Source organism: Lissotriton vulgaris, chromosome 12 (assembly GCF_964263255.1).
Source record: "Lissotriton vulgaris chromosome 12, aLisVul1.2, whole genome shotgun sequence".
Lineage (NCBI taxonomy): Eukaryota > Metazoa > Chordata > Amphibia > Caudata > Salamandridae > Lissotriton > Lissotriton vulgaris.
This window is the reverse complement of record NC_141700.1, coordinates 261,453,361-261,467,650: the sequence shown is the minus strand read 5'-3', so window position 1 is coordinate 261,467,650 and position 14,290 is coordinate 261,453,361. Positions and strand designations below refer to the sequence as shown.

The 14,290-nt window shown below is 41.8% G+C and overlaps 1 protein-coding gene across 1 annotated transcript in view; it reads right to left on the bottom strand.

The window, feature by feature from the left end:
* CNGB1 (cyclic nucleotide gated channel subunit beta 1) overlaps positions 1-14,290 on the bottom strand; it is a 1,326,699-nt gene that overhangs the window by 680,030 nt on the left and 632,379 nt on the right. The gene's annotated exons all lie outside the window — the stretch shown is intronic.

The following is a 14,290-nucleotide window of genomic DNA, read 5'->3' as shown; positions in this document are numbered from 1 at the left end:
ATAAGGGAGCCTGGGAACAGTGAATCTCGGGTAGGGAGTCAGGCTAAGGCAAGGGAAGTCCTAATCGAAACAACATCAGGGATCCGGAGTGCCACAGTGGTGACTCCAGAGGAACTAGATAGATGGACTAAAGAAATGGACCGAGAAACTTCCCCGCCCAAACCTTTGGATATTTACAGGCTAAGGATTGAAATGGAGGAACTAATGGCCGGAAATGTGGGATTAGACAGATTAAATACTCTTAACGAAGAAGAGTTGCTGTTTATCAGCAAAAGCCTTACCCGGAATACTAGAGTGCTCCATGAAAAACTAATGGACACTGCGGCGGACATGGGAATTGATGTAAGTCGATCCAAAGTCTTGCAGAAACCCTATAGAGCAGAATTCTCAGACAAAGATTTAGAGAACATGAATGTGTCAGGGAAGAAAACCCAGATAAAGGAATTACTGAACATACTGCAGAAATGGGGAGATCTAGACAAATGGAAAGCCAGGTGGGCAAAGAAAAAGGAAGATAGCAGGGTCAAGCCAAAGGCTTCCGAATACGTGTTAAAGGAAGTAGGCCAAGCAGAAAAACTATATCCCATGAAAGAAGTGCCAGGTGGGAAATACGTACATGTCCTGTGGTTCCGACAAGACATTGTGTCTTTTACCAATGACTTCCCAAAATTGAGAGAGAAGCCAGTGGAATGGTATAGGCAGGTGGAGCGATTCGTGAAGGTACAAAAGTGTCTCCTGAAGGACCTGGATGGGTTCTTTGACATCGTAGTTCCTGTAGACTTATGGACAGAATGCAAAATTTCAGTTGATTGGCCTAGTGAAGAATATGAGAGAGACTCCAAAACCGGAGCTCCTTCCCCAGATGTAATGAGAAAATATAACCAAGTCATACAATACCTAAAAGGAAAGGTACCAGCGAAAGAAACTGATTGGACCCGAATAGATAGAACTACCCAGGATCATAATGAAACTGTGCATTCCTACTATGAGAGGTTATTGCAGGTTTTCAAGACCTACAGTGGAATCGATAATATTGAGATGAAGGATATGACCCACTTCATTTATCGATTTGTGTTGGGTTTGAGACCTGAAATATCCCAGTGGATCAGGGACAATAAAATCTGTTGGCAGGGAAAACCTATAGATGAGGTCCTCAAGTATGCTAAGTACTGTGAGGATGAAATGGAGAACAAAAGGTAGGCCCTGAAGGAAAAGGTGATGTGGGCACAGGTAAAATTGGCTGAACAACAAGAGAAGCAGTTAAGTAAAATGAATAACAATACTCAAAACACTAACTCTGGGGGAGGAGGAAAGCCCCGAATAAAGATGAGTAAAGAAGAGGCCAAAAAGAAGTTCCCCTGTCACGGGTGCGGTCAGATAGGGCACTGGAGAGACGAGTGTCCACATTTGCAGGCTGGTAATGCCCCCATAAATGGTTTAAATCCACAGGTGCAGAAAGAGGGGCCACGAAAGAATCAGCAACAGGTAAATCCGCCTCCATTGCCTCGGGCGCCTAGACCTAACTATTAGAATCAGGGTCAACAGAATGAGAGGGTAAGGTATGGGAAGGAGGAAATGAGAGAAATACAGCAACTTCACAATTCCTGTTAAATGATACATTCCCCCGTGATGAAGCATACTGACGGGGCCTGAGGGGGGAGGAAGGGGAGTGCGTGCTTGGTGCCTCCCTACTGGTAGACCAGACAGGGCCATACATTGAAGGAAAGGTTGAAGGAAATGATGTCACCTTTCTGTTGGACACTGGTGCTACCCGTTCGACTGTGAGAACAGCGGACGTTCCAAACCTACCCCTCTCGGGAGAAGCCATCCAAGTAGTGGGCCTATCAAACCAGATAATTAGCACTCCTGTAACTGAACCAATGGAGATTTCTATAGGGAATTTCAAAGAAATGCACAGATTTGTTGTCTGTGATTCTAGTCCAGTGAATCTACTAGGACGTGATTTGTTGTGCAAAATGAACTGTACCATCTTTTGCACGCCAAAGGGCGTCGAAATTCAGACCCCAGATGAAGATGGTCTGTACAAATTAATGTTACTAAGGCCCGATGCAGCAGTTAAAGCTCTGACAATTCATGACTTACCTTTGGAACTCCAACAAAGGGTAATACCATAGGTATGGGATTTCACCAGGAGAGATGTAGGATTAATGGCAAATGTAGACCCAGTTAAAATAGCCATTAAAACCAATGCTACTTACCCAAAATCTAGACAGTATAAAATGAGTGCAGAAGTAAAAGCTGGAGTCGCCCTGGAAGTAAACCGGTTGCTAGAGGCAAACATTATACAGGAAGTAATGAGCAGTCCTTGTAATTCACCCATAATTGGAATTAAAAAGCCTAGCGGAAAATACAGGGTAGTGCAGGACTTGCGGAAGGTAAACCAGATTGTTGTACCTTGTTGTCCCATTGTGCCAAACCCTGCAGTGATCCTGTATCAGATCCCTTGGAATGCAGAATGGTTCACTGTCATCGATTTGTGCCATGCACTCTTTTCCATCCCATTGCATCCAGACAGCAAATTTCCTTTCTCGTTTGAGTTTGACAGTCATGTCTACATCTGGAATCGTGTCCCTCAGGGGTACACAGAAAGCCCCTCAATATTTAATCAGATTCTAAAAAGATGCCTTGAATCCTTAGTCCTACCAAAAGAGTCTGTCTTGGTTCAGTACGGATCACTGAAATAATATCGAGGGACAAAATATCGACTTTCCAAAATATCGTGGACAAAATATCGACAGTCAAAATATCGAGTTTGTATCTACAAACAGGTAAGTACAAAAATATCGAGTACAAAATATCGTTTACAATAATATGGATGTAAAAAATATCGACTTTATTAAAAACAGTGTTAAATTAAATTAATATTAAAATTTAATTACTAAAATATACTTAAAAATACTTACATTACCTTATAATAATTAAATATTAAATGAAAATAATAATAAAAAAAAATTACAATCTTGTTTGTTAAAACATATATATATAGTAACATACTATAATTAAATAAGATACTATTATATTACTGTACGATACCAGAAGTGTAAAAAATACTATTCCCACTCCAAAGAGTGCAAGCGTAGGGAAAGAGTTGGATAGCGTAGGGGTTAAAATTACTATTTCCACTCCAGTGGGTGCAACAGTAGGGAAAACTGACCCTGAACCCTAAAAATACCCCTTTACCCAAAAACCCAAAACTGACCCTGAACCCTAAAAATACCCCTTTACCCACAAACTGAAAACTGACCCTGAACCCTAAAAATACCCCTTTACCCAAAAACTGAAAACTGACCCTGAACCCTAAAAATACCCCTTTCCCCAAAAACTGAAAACTGACGCTGAACCCTAAAAATACCCCTTTACCCAAAAACTGAAAACTGACCCTGAACCCTAAAAAAACCCTTTACCCAAAAACTGAAAACTGACCCTGAACCCTAAAAAAAAACCTTTACCCAAAAACTGAAAACTGACCCTGAACCCTAAAAATACCCCTTTACCCAAAAACTGAAAACTGACGCTGAACCCTAAAAATACCCCTTTACCCAAAAACTGAAAACTGACCCTGAACCCTAAAAATACTCCTTTACCCAAAATTAATTAATATTATTTAATTACCCATTAATTATTAATTAACAATAACAATAAAGTAAATATATTAGCACATTAGCTGTAATTAATTTAATTTAATAATTAATATTATTTTTCCCAATTAATTAATTAACAATAACTAAAAATTATATATATAAATAAATTACTCTAATTAATGTAATTAACTAAATAATATTATTTAATTACCAATTAATTACTAATTAAAAATATGTACAAAATTATAATAATTAATTAACTAATTAATATTAATTAATTACCAATTAATTATTAATTAAAAATATTTACAAACATATATTAATTAATTATTATTAAATTACTCCCCACCCTTATCCCCTATTAACCCAACATCCCGCTCCTAAACATTAACTACAATTTATATTACTATTAATACAATTTTTTTTATTTTTTTAACCTTTTTTCTACATATTATTGAAATTTTTTACTTTGACTATTTATATATATTTTGTCGATATTTTTGTACTCGATATTTTTTTATCATTATTTTAATCGATATTTTGACCAAATATATTTTTGATATCGATATTTTATTATTATCGATATTTTTAACTTGATATTTTGTCCATTCGATATTTTTGAGTCGATATTTTGTCTGTGCACCGTTCAGTACATAGACGACCTTCTAGTGGCGTCTAAAAGTCAAAGCGACTGTGTTACTGATACCATTGCCCTGCTGAATCATTTGGGTAAAGGAGGACATAAAGTATCACCTGACAAATTGCAGTTTTGTAAAAATTCAGTGAAGTATCTGGGACACCAGATAGAAAAAGGTATCCGAAGGGTTACTTCAGAAAGAATTAGAATAATTCGAGATATGGAATTACCCAGAACCCAGAAGGAAGTCAGAATGTTCCTAGGAGTTGTGGGATACTGCAGACAGTGGATTGTGGGATTTGCTGTTCTAGCCAAACCTGTGATAAAGATGACCAAGAAAGGGGCAGATGATCCAGTTAGTTGGGATGACGAAAGCATGACAGCCTGGATAAAATTACGAAATTGTCTGTGTTCAGCCCCTGCATTGGGAATGCCTGATTATTCAAAGAACTTTGAATTATTCTGTGATACACGAGACAATTGTGCGCTCTCAGTCCTAACACAAGAACATGGTCTGACTAGACGTCCAGTGGCCTACTTTTCCGCCACTCTGGACCCAGTGGCTGCTGGGCTACCCGGGTGTCTGAAGGCAGTAGCTGCTACTTGCATGAGTCTGGAACAGAGCGAAAACATTGTCATGGGACATCCTGTAACGGTTTATGTTCCACATTCAGTTGTGATCCTGTTAACCCGAACCAAGACCCAGTACCTCACACCTAGTCGGCTGACTAAGTATGAGAGAATTCTTATTGGTGCAGAGAATGTGATAATTTCCCGATGCAATATTTTAAACCCTGGAACCCTGTTGCCCCTCACCCAAAATGCAGAAGTGGAGGGTGAGATTGAGCATAATTGCATTGACTTAACCGAGTTTAGCACAAAACCACGTCCTGATATAAAAGAAACGGCCCTTCCCATAGAGGACCTAGTGATGTTTGTGGATGGCTCCTGTTTGAGACATGAGGATGGCGGGTTGAGTGCTGCCTATGCTGTAGTCACACTGGAAACGACCCTAGAAGCATCCTATCTAAGTGAAATAAAGTCTGCCCAAGTGGCCGAGCTAATCGCATTGGCCAGAGCTTGCAAGCAAGGGAAAAATAAACGAGTAACCGTATACACTGACAGTCAATATGGTTACGGGGTTGTTCATGACTTCGGCCAGCTATGGTTACAAAGAGAATTCATGACTTCCTCAGGTACCCCCATCAGAAAAGGAAAAGTGGTGCAAACCCTACTGGAAGCAATCCAGTTGCCCAAAGAATTGGCATTAGTCAAATGTGCTGCTCACAAGTCTGGTAATGACGATGTGACAGCCGGAAATAGATATGCTGATCAAATTGCCCAGTATTGTGCCCGATACAAAATGTCCCTAAAAATTAAATTATGGGGAGGTGGAAACAGCTGCTAACTTATGGTGTTTGAGAATGTATCTACCTGGAGGGAATTGAAAGAGTTGCAGCAAGCAGCAGAGGAGGAGGAAAAACAAAGATGGGAGACTGAGGAATGTCAGCTCAGGGAAAGCGATGGTGTTGTGGTTGATAAGACGGGTGAGCCTGTGTTACCAGATAGCATGGCTGCCCCAATGGCCAGGATGATTCATGGAGATACCCATATTGGGAGGGATGCAATGTGCTGAATGTTTCACCAAGTGTTCTATAACTCAAAGTTCAGGAACATTGCGGATGGGCTTTGCCAGAGGTGCCTGGTGTGTCAGCAGTTCAACGCAGGAAAGAGGACTGTAGTAGAGCAAAGTACCATTGGAAAGGCAGAAGGTCCCTTTGTCAGACTACAGGCAGACTTTATTCAGTTGCCTATGTGTAAAGGATACAGATATGTCTTAGTAATAGTTTGCCTATTCTCAAGGTGGGTGGAAGCATACCCCGCAAAGAAAAATGATGCCCTTACTGTAGCCAAATTGCTACTAAGGGAGCTAATATCTAGGTACGGTTTTCCAGAGACAATTGAAACAGACAGAGGTGGGCACTTTGCCAACAACATCTTAAAAGAGCTCTACACAGCATTCAAGATTGAGCCTAGGCTACACTGTGCATATCGTCCAGAGGATTCTGGAATAGTCGAACAAGTGAATGGCACTATAAAGGCAAGATTGGCCAAGATGTGCAATTCTACAAAATTGAACTGGATAGAAGCTTTACCCCTTGTCTCTATGGGATTGAGAAGTATTCCAACCGAAAGACAGGCCTGAGCCCCCATGAAGTACTAATGGGAAGAGTGATGCGACAGGCATGGGTACCTGGACACAAACTGCTGAGTATTTCTGATGATTTTGGTGCTAGAATACTGCAGGCAGCTGGGTGACCAAGTGTGTTCTATCTCTCACCAGATTGGGGAGACTGCTGTCGAATGGCCAACCACTCCAGCCCATAAACTGAAACCTGGAGATTGGGTGGTGTTGAAGAAGCACACCCGGAAGAGTTGCCTTGGACCAAAGTGGGGAAAGCCAAGGCAAGTGATCCTTGTAACTACCACTGCTGTAAAGTGTGCTGGCGTGCCGAAGTGGATTCATGCCAGCCATACCAAGAAGGTAACCGAAGAAGAGGCCGCTGAGGCTGAAGGTGGTGCAGCTGAGGAGACTCCAGACGAGGGTCCGGATCTAGCTGATGTAATACTACCGAGCACCAGTCAAGACGAATGGTCCCCAGCCAACGACCTGATTCTTGATCCAATAAGAACCAGAAAATATTCCTACCTAGATAGAGAGTGGGATAGTGAGGACGAGACAGGGCTAGAAGAAGAAGGTCAGGTTATCGAGATTCACGTAAGACCTGATCAGGAAATAGGTCAAGTAGGGACAGACCAAGTCATCGACACTCCTCCAAAGACTCCAGAAACTGAAAAGGGACTGATAGTAATTAAAGCTGAAGTTCATGCGGAAGAAAATCAAGGGTTCAAAGTGCATGAACAGGAACAGATAGAAATAGACAAACGTGTTCAGGAAGCAGAGTCCAAACCAGTTGAAAACCAAAATCAAATACAAAATATACCTGAACAAGGCCAGTTTAGAAACCAGGCAGAAGAAACTGATGAAAGACCTGGCACTAGTCAGACAGGAAGGGAAAAGGACACTGCCAAAACAATAGTGCCACAACAGAGCGAAAATAAAAGAGTTCACGAAGAGGGTCAAGTTTCCTCGACCACTAAAAGGCTCAAGAAGAAAAATGAACCCCGATACATAAAGAGACTGAAACTAAGATTGAAAACAGTAGAGGAGAAAATAGAAGACCGAAAAAGAGCTGCTAGTGAAAGACAGAAAGCAGGAACTCAGCAAAACAGACGCAGTACCAGAGTGAAAAGACTAAATAAAAACTATCGGAGTCCTGAATGGACCTATTTGGTGTTGGAAGTGATTGATGACCCTGAAGTGAGTGACAGAAGCGATCAAGATTCGATCGAGGATCAGAGTTCTGAGGTAGAAGACCCACCTTGAAAAGTGAAACTGCGTAAGCCTCTTTTGTTAAGAAACAAAGAGGGGTTGAAAAGCCACCTGTAAGCTAAAATGTCTGATTCAAATGTGAATAGAAGACCTAGAGGGAATTGTTGTAAAACTTGCTGTAAAATATGCTTATGCAGCGTAGCAATAGTTATAGTAGTATGGATAGGACTAACAGTCTTTATACCTTTTATGATAAGTAAAGATACTAACCTGTACCCTACTAAACCGATGACCCCAGACTAAGAAGTTGTACATACTGAAGAAACACCACGAAGTGTAGAAAGACGTGACAATTCAGTCAGCCTGAGACAAACACGACCTGACTTAGAAGCACCAGATGAGGAAGGACTACATTTTCACAAAATGAGAAACAGAATACATTTAAATGTCTTTGCAAATCTTTTAGTGGATTACGTAGAAGCTATGGAAATAGAAGATTGTTATGTTTGCATGAAGCTACCTACTTCAGTAGCTGAAGGTGTGACCTATCACCATTTACCCCTGACCTATGGAATTTCCTGTAGTATATTAGCAAGCTTATTTTATAGAAGCACTTTGCAGTACTACTATTCAAACACTGACGTAATTTTTTCTGAACTGCCTATTCGGGGACACCTGAACATCATGCATGTCAGAAGCGAAGTGACTCGTTACATGGGAGAATACTTTCTGACTATAGGTGACATAGATTTGAATGAAGCTCGAAGAGATAATTTGACTTGTTCATTACATGAGCAAGAGAAAATGTTTTTGAAAATGGCAGAAAAGAGAAGGGAGAGTTTCCAAAGAAAGGCCAATGATAAGCGACAGAAAACTCCTAAATGGGCTGAAAACATGGAAGGCACCTCAAATGGCGAAGCAAATCCTGCACTGTTGTTGGATTTTGAACGAAAAGGGAAACTCTGTCTTCATAGAGAAAAGACTAGTTATTATAACAATGTATTCATCGGTTCCAGTGAATGCGAACATAATTACAAGGTAATTGGAGGTTGGGGTTTCAAAAATGGGTCAGAACCTGTGTTTCCTGGAATTTATTATATATGTGGAAACAAGGCTTATTTCAAATTGCCGGATCACTGGTATGGAAGCTGCTATTTTGGCATTGTCTTCCCGAAAATATACCATGTGAACAACGCCCCTGGAAGCAATGAAAATACTAATGGTTTAGTGCGTAGTAGACGTGAAAGTGTAGGAGAAATTATAGGTGATATATTTAGTGCACTGATACCTGGAGTGGGAGTGGTTCTGAATACTCACCGTATCTGCAAATTATCTACAGTAGTGGATCGGTTGTCAACTGACACTGCTGCTGGATTCCTGCTGGTCAATACTGAAATGGTTGCGATCAGATCAATGGTTTTACAGAATCACCTTGCTCTTGATACCTTATTGGCAAAAGAGGGCGGAGTCTGCAGAATGCTGAAGGCGCAACATTGTTGTACTTACATTCCTGATAAGAGTGTAGAAATTAAGAAATATGTACAAAACATAACTAATTTGGAAAAAGAACTCAAACCACTGGAGGTTGATAGTGCCTGGAAGAGACTAACTGATGGTCTCTCCTCTGTAGGTAGTTGGTTTACTAACATAGGTCGCAGTATTGTAGGGAAAATACTGATGCCAATAGCTGGAATAAGTCTGATTGTGTTCATAATAATAATTTGCTGCAAATGTTAAAATTGTAGAAAGAAGTATACTGTAAATAAGAAAGGAGTCAAGAGAAATATTGACGAACTTGAGTTAGAAGAGTTAAGAAACCAGATTTATAAGAAAGCCAAGAGTTTCCATCCTAATAAGGATGCTGAAAAGAGGCTCAACAACAAATTTGTTGAAATAGAAATGAGTGAGATGTGAGAAAAACGAAGTTGGCATCTGTTTCCATTAATAGTGATGATAGTAAATATCATCAAAGAGGGGATTGATGGAGTAAGGAGTCGCACATAAAGCGACTTGCTCTCTCTCATGAACCTCGTTAACTTGTAATAGTATTAACCAATCCTGTTTGTCATTAATATTACACTTTTGCAGTACGCGCGGGTGTCCCTGAGACGCTTGCTTATGTGTCTATTAATCCTAACTTCGCTTGCATACTACAGAATGGCCGCTTCGCAGAAATCCAGTCTGCGCATGGATCGGTCCTACCCATGTGATGTGACGCACTCGCAGTTTTGGAGGGAGAGTTCGCTCATGCGCATTGTAGCTAAAATGGCCGCTTGTCTCTAAACACGCTTTCTGCTTGCCCACGCTGCTTTGCATTTCTATCTATTTCTGCTTAACCCTTAATCGCTATAGTTATTATGAAGTAAGGGGTGCAGTGTAGATTATCATGGTGTAAAGTGTATTAATTTTTTCCTGTGTTTTTCAATTTGTTTTCGCTTACTTTTCATGTACCGCGTATCTGGGGGCCTGGGAGTTGGGGAGCCTCTCCATCTTAGAAGTCTATGTTGACCCGTTCACGTGATATGAGGACCGGGCCTTGCATCAGTGGAACTCAGCCAGCTGGCTACAGAAGCTAAGACGCTCCTGGGAAGATCACCTCTACCCCGGGAGAAGATGCTGAATTTCACCTAAAACTGTTACATTGTTTCTTTCCACTGTGTACTCTATTGTCCTCTTCTACACGTATGCCTGGGAACAGGAATGTAAGGGGTGGGTACTGACATTTGCATATTAAATATGGGAACCCAGAATTTTAGGTGGTGACTATGACCTAACCACCTCCCCTGACCAATCGTAAGTTGGGACCCTGTCACTTGCAACATTTGTGGGTGGTCTGGGGACCCAAAAAGAGTATATCTAGCCTAGTTTAATTAGGGAAAATTGTCAGACTTGTCCGAATAGCTGACCTGTCACCGACCCCACGACTCTATAGGTGATTGATACAGAGAGCTGTGGAGCGCTCTGTCCAAATTTCCACAAACTCCAAGGGGTGGAAATAGTCCTAAGTGCTGGCGGAGCACTTTGCTGGGAGATTCGATAGCCCAATCGGGGTTACTGGCGGATTCCGTGCAGTGAGGGGGTAGCGCAGGCTTTGCATCCGAAGGTGCAGGTGTTGGTCGTGCCCTTTTGGTGAGCCCAGTCCTGACCCAAATCCTGAGGGGTATCCTGTCCTGATTTTCCGTGAGCTGTACCTGCTCACCTACTGGCATCCTAAATCCTTGAGGGTCCTTGTCCTCGTCTATTCCCGAAGCTGACCCGTGGCCAGGGTTAGTTCTCATTCATGTCCTAGGTAAATATATCCGTGGGTGTCCGTATGCTATCTTTTCCTTCCTGCTCTTTAATAAAGCCTCTAAGCCCATGATATTCTCACTGATCTCTCTAATATTGCCTATGCAAACTGTTTATTAGTATGTTCCATTTTTCCCCTTCCTGTAGGGCACATTGAAACTGTTTTTGCTTGAATAAAGTGTGATGATGTTTAGGATCTAAGTTAGACAGACTAAGATTAGGGTTTGAATCACTTGTAGGCTTTTAGGAATTCACTGACTAATGTGTTTTTAAACTTATCGTCCCTAGTATAAGCCTGAAACTGAATAGCATGTTCCCTGTTACTCTTACCCTATAGAGTTCCCTTCGCATCCAATGGTGCTTACCCTTATCCATAGTTACATCATTCTTGTAATCCTGATTATCGATGTTTTGATCTGCATTAGCCTTATACTTTTGTCACTTTGAATTTTACATTCTTTACATAAAAATCCTTAAAACTCCTCAGGTGTCTGTGGTCTTTTGAAGACTTACAAAGTGTTATTTAATGAAAAGAATAAATGTTTAGCATTATCTTGTCACTTATCCTCTGCTAGCTCCTGATCTGTCAGGAGAAGTAAGTGCCTGTGGTAAGTCAGGTACTATGGTAATAGTGTTATAGAAAACACATATAAAATACTGATAGTGGTGCGTAAACTCACTCGACTCACAAAATTGTATTCACAATCACGTCATGGGCCCGAGTGCGTGAAAATCTGGTAAACTCAGAGCCGGGTGACCTGCGCGCTCTATCACACCTTCCAACTTTAATTCACCCAGACCAGTCGGGGTTCATGCCAAATCCTAACACTGCACTCAACCTGTGCAGATTAAATGGTGTGATGGCACGTAAAGACATGATCGAAGAGGATGCGGTAATTCTCTCACTGGGTGCACGTATGGCATTTGACTTGGTGGAGTGGCCCTTCCATTTTGCTGTGCTTCAGCGCATGGGTTTTGGTCCAAACTTTTGTGCATTGATGAAACTCTTATAAACGAAACCGCTGGCCCAGGTAGTGGTAAATGGCAGTATCTCAACAGACTTCTCACTGGGGAGGGGAACTAGGCAGGGCTGCCCTCTGTCAAAGTTACTTTTTGCACTGGTGCTGGAGCCTCTGGCAGCATGTATCTGTCAAGATCTGGTCATTCGGGGCCTACGGTGGGCAATGGGGTGGGAAGACCGCATCTTGCTATATGTGAATGATAGCCTTCTCTATTTGACTACCCCCGCACGCTCCATAAATTGCCTGCTAGATATCTGTGCAGTGTACAGACGCGCCTCAGGCTACACGATAAACTGGGCAAAATCCCTTCTTTACGTGTTACACGGTCCCGTGCCGAAACTCCCACAACACTGCACCATTCAAATCGCGACCGAAGGATTCAAATACTTAGGTATATATATATATCACACATACACGTACGCGCTTCATGGTAGAAAATGTCACAAAACCGCTTATAAAACTCCAAAGTGATGTCAAACACTGGAGCTCATTGCCATTAACACTACTCGGAAGGGCCGCCCTTTTTAAAATGATGGTGCTCCCTCGGTTTATCTACGCCCTCCAAAACACGCAGTTCCAGATAGAACCCGCATATTTCGCAGTGCTTAATGCAGAAGTGACCAAACTATTGTGGGATGGCAAATCGAGTCGGATAGCCATACAAAAGCTTATGAGGGGGTGGCACGACGGAGGAATTGCCCTTCCTAATGTTAAACAATACTATTGGGCTATGCAGCTTATGGTTTTAAACCAATGGCTTTATGTACCACAGGAAGAACCTGCGTTTCACATGCACATACATCTACTTGAAAAAGAAGGTATCATGGGAACATTATACAATAAAAGCAACAACCTGCACTTACAGGCCCAACGGCACACACAGTACAAATTTGGTTCGAGACGCAGCGTGCACTGGGATGGGAAGGGGTATTTACACAGGCTACACCTATATGGGACACACGGCGACTAGGTAAACTGAGCAATACAAAAGGTTTTCGGCAATGGGACCTAATAGGTATTTCAAAAGTAGGGGATATTTGGAAAAGGGGGAGATCTTCCCATTTGACCAACTACAGGGAACATATGGATTAGCACAGAGGTTTGGATATACAGGTGAAAACCGCACTACAGAATGCCCTACCCCGAGGCACACAGCTGCCGGAACCCTCTCCACTAGAGGATAGGCTTCTCACAGATTATTTACACAAGAAAGCCATTTCCCTAGTGTACAGAAAAATAGTAAACAACCAACAAGATCCCCCAATAGCCCTTAAAGAACGATGGGAAGCTGAGCTGGGGCCCCTAGACGAGGCGGACTGGCAGGAAGCATTGGTGTCTCCAAGGGAGGTGGCAATCCCCTCAAGGCTGAAACTACTACAATTAAAAGTCTTACATAGAACATATTACACACGTACACTCCTTCATAAAGTGGGAAGCACTGACACACCACTTTGCCTGCGACAGTGAGGCCTTTCCGGGACGTTTATACACACTAAATGGAGATGTCCCATTATTAAGTCATACTGTGAAGCAATTATGACCACAATGTCGCAGGTCACAGGGATAGAAGTCCTCCCGGAACCGAAATGCTGCTTTATTAATATACGGGAACCAACAGGCTTCATTCAGTCGGACCAGAACAGGGTAACACTCGGCCTGACATTAGCAAAACGAACTATAGCTCTTAACTGGGGATTCGGGCAGTCCCCAACCCTGCGAAAATGGTGCCAAGATATGGACACCACAATGGTGACTGAGAAAGCAGTATATGTACATAGGGGATGCCCCAAAAAGTGAGCCAGAATATGGGGGAAATGGAATGCCTACCGTGGCAATATATGTGAGCCTCCCCCCACCCCCCGGGAGGACGCAGGGTCTGATGTTAGTGACTAATTAGAGATTAAAAGGGACGACTGTGTAATGAGTGGCACGTCCACTTGGCTTTGTAATTCCTTGGTAAACTGACAAAGAACATAGGAATGTTGAAGACGAAATTTAAATGTATACATGTGTGTAACAGCAATAATTATGAGATGTGATTATATGAACATGTACCATTTCTTGTACGTTGTAAAATAAAAACAAATTAAAAATAAAAAAGAATAGTAAATCTATACATTCTTGTCTATACTTCTCTTTACAATACTTTGGCAGTTGATATTTAGGCTACAATATTTTGGTAGCACATTATTTTTGCGCTGGATATTCTGACAGCAGACACCCCTACGCACAGACTGCCTTGGTGCATTCCTTACAGACATCTAGGCCTCGCTAGCTATGACAGGGAGGGAACTGGTCAGACCACTCTGAGATGTATTTCTAGTTGGGCTTCCTAATCCTGTTTTAG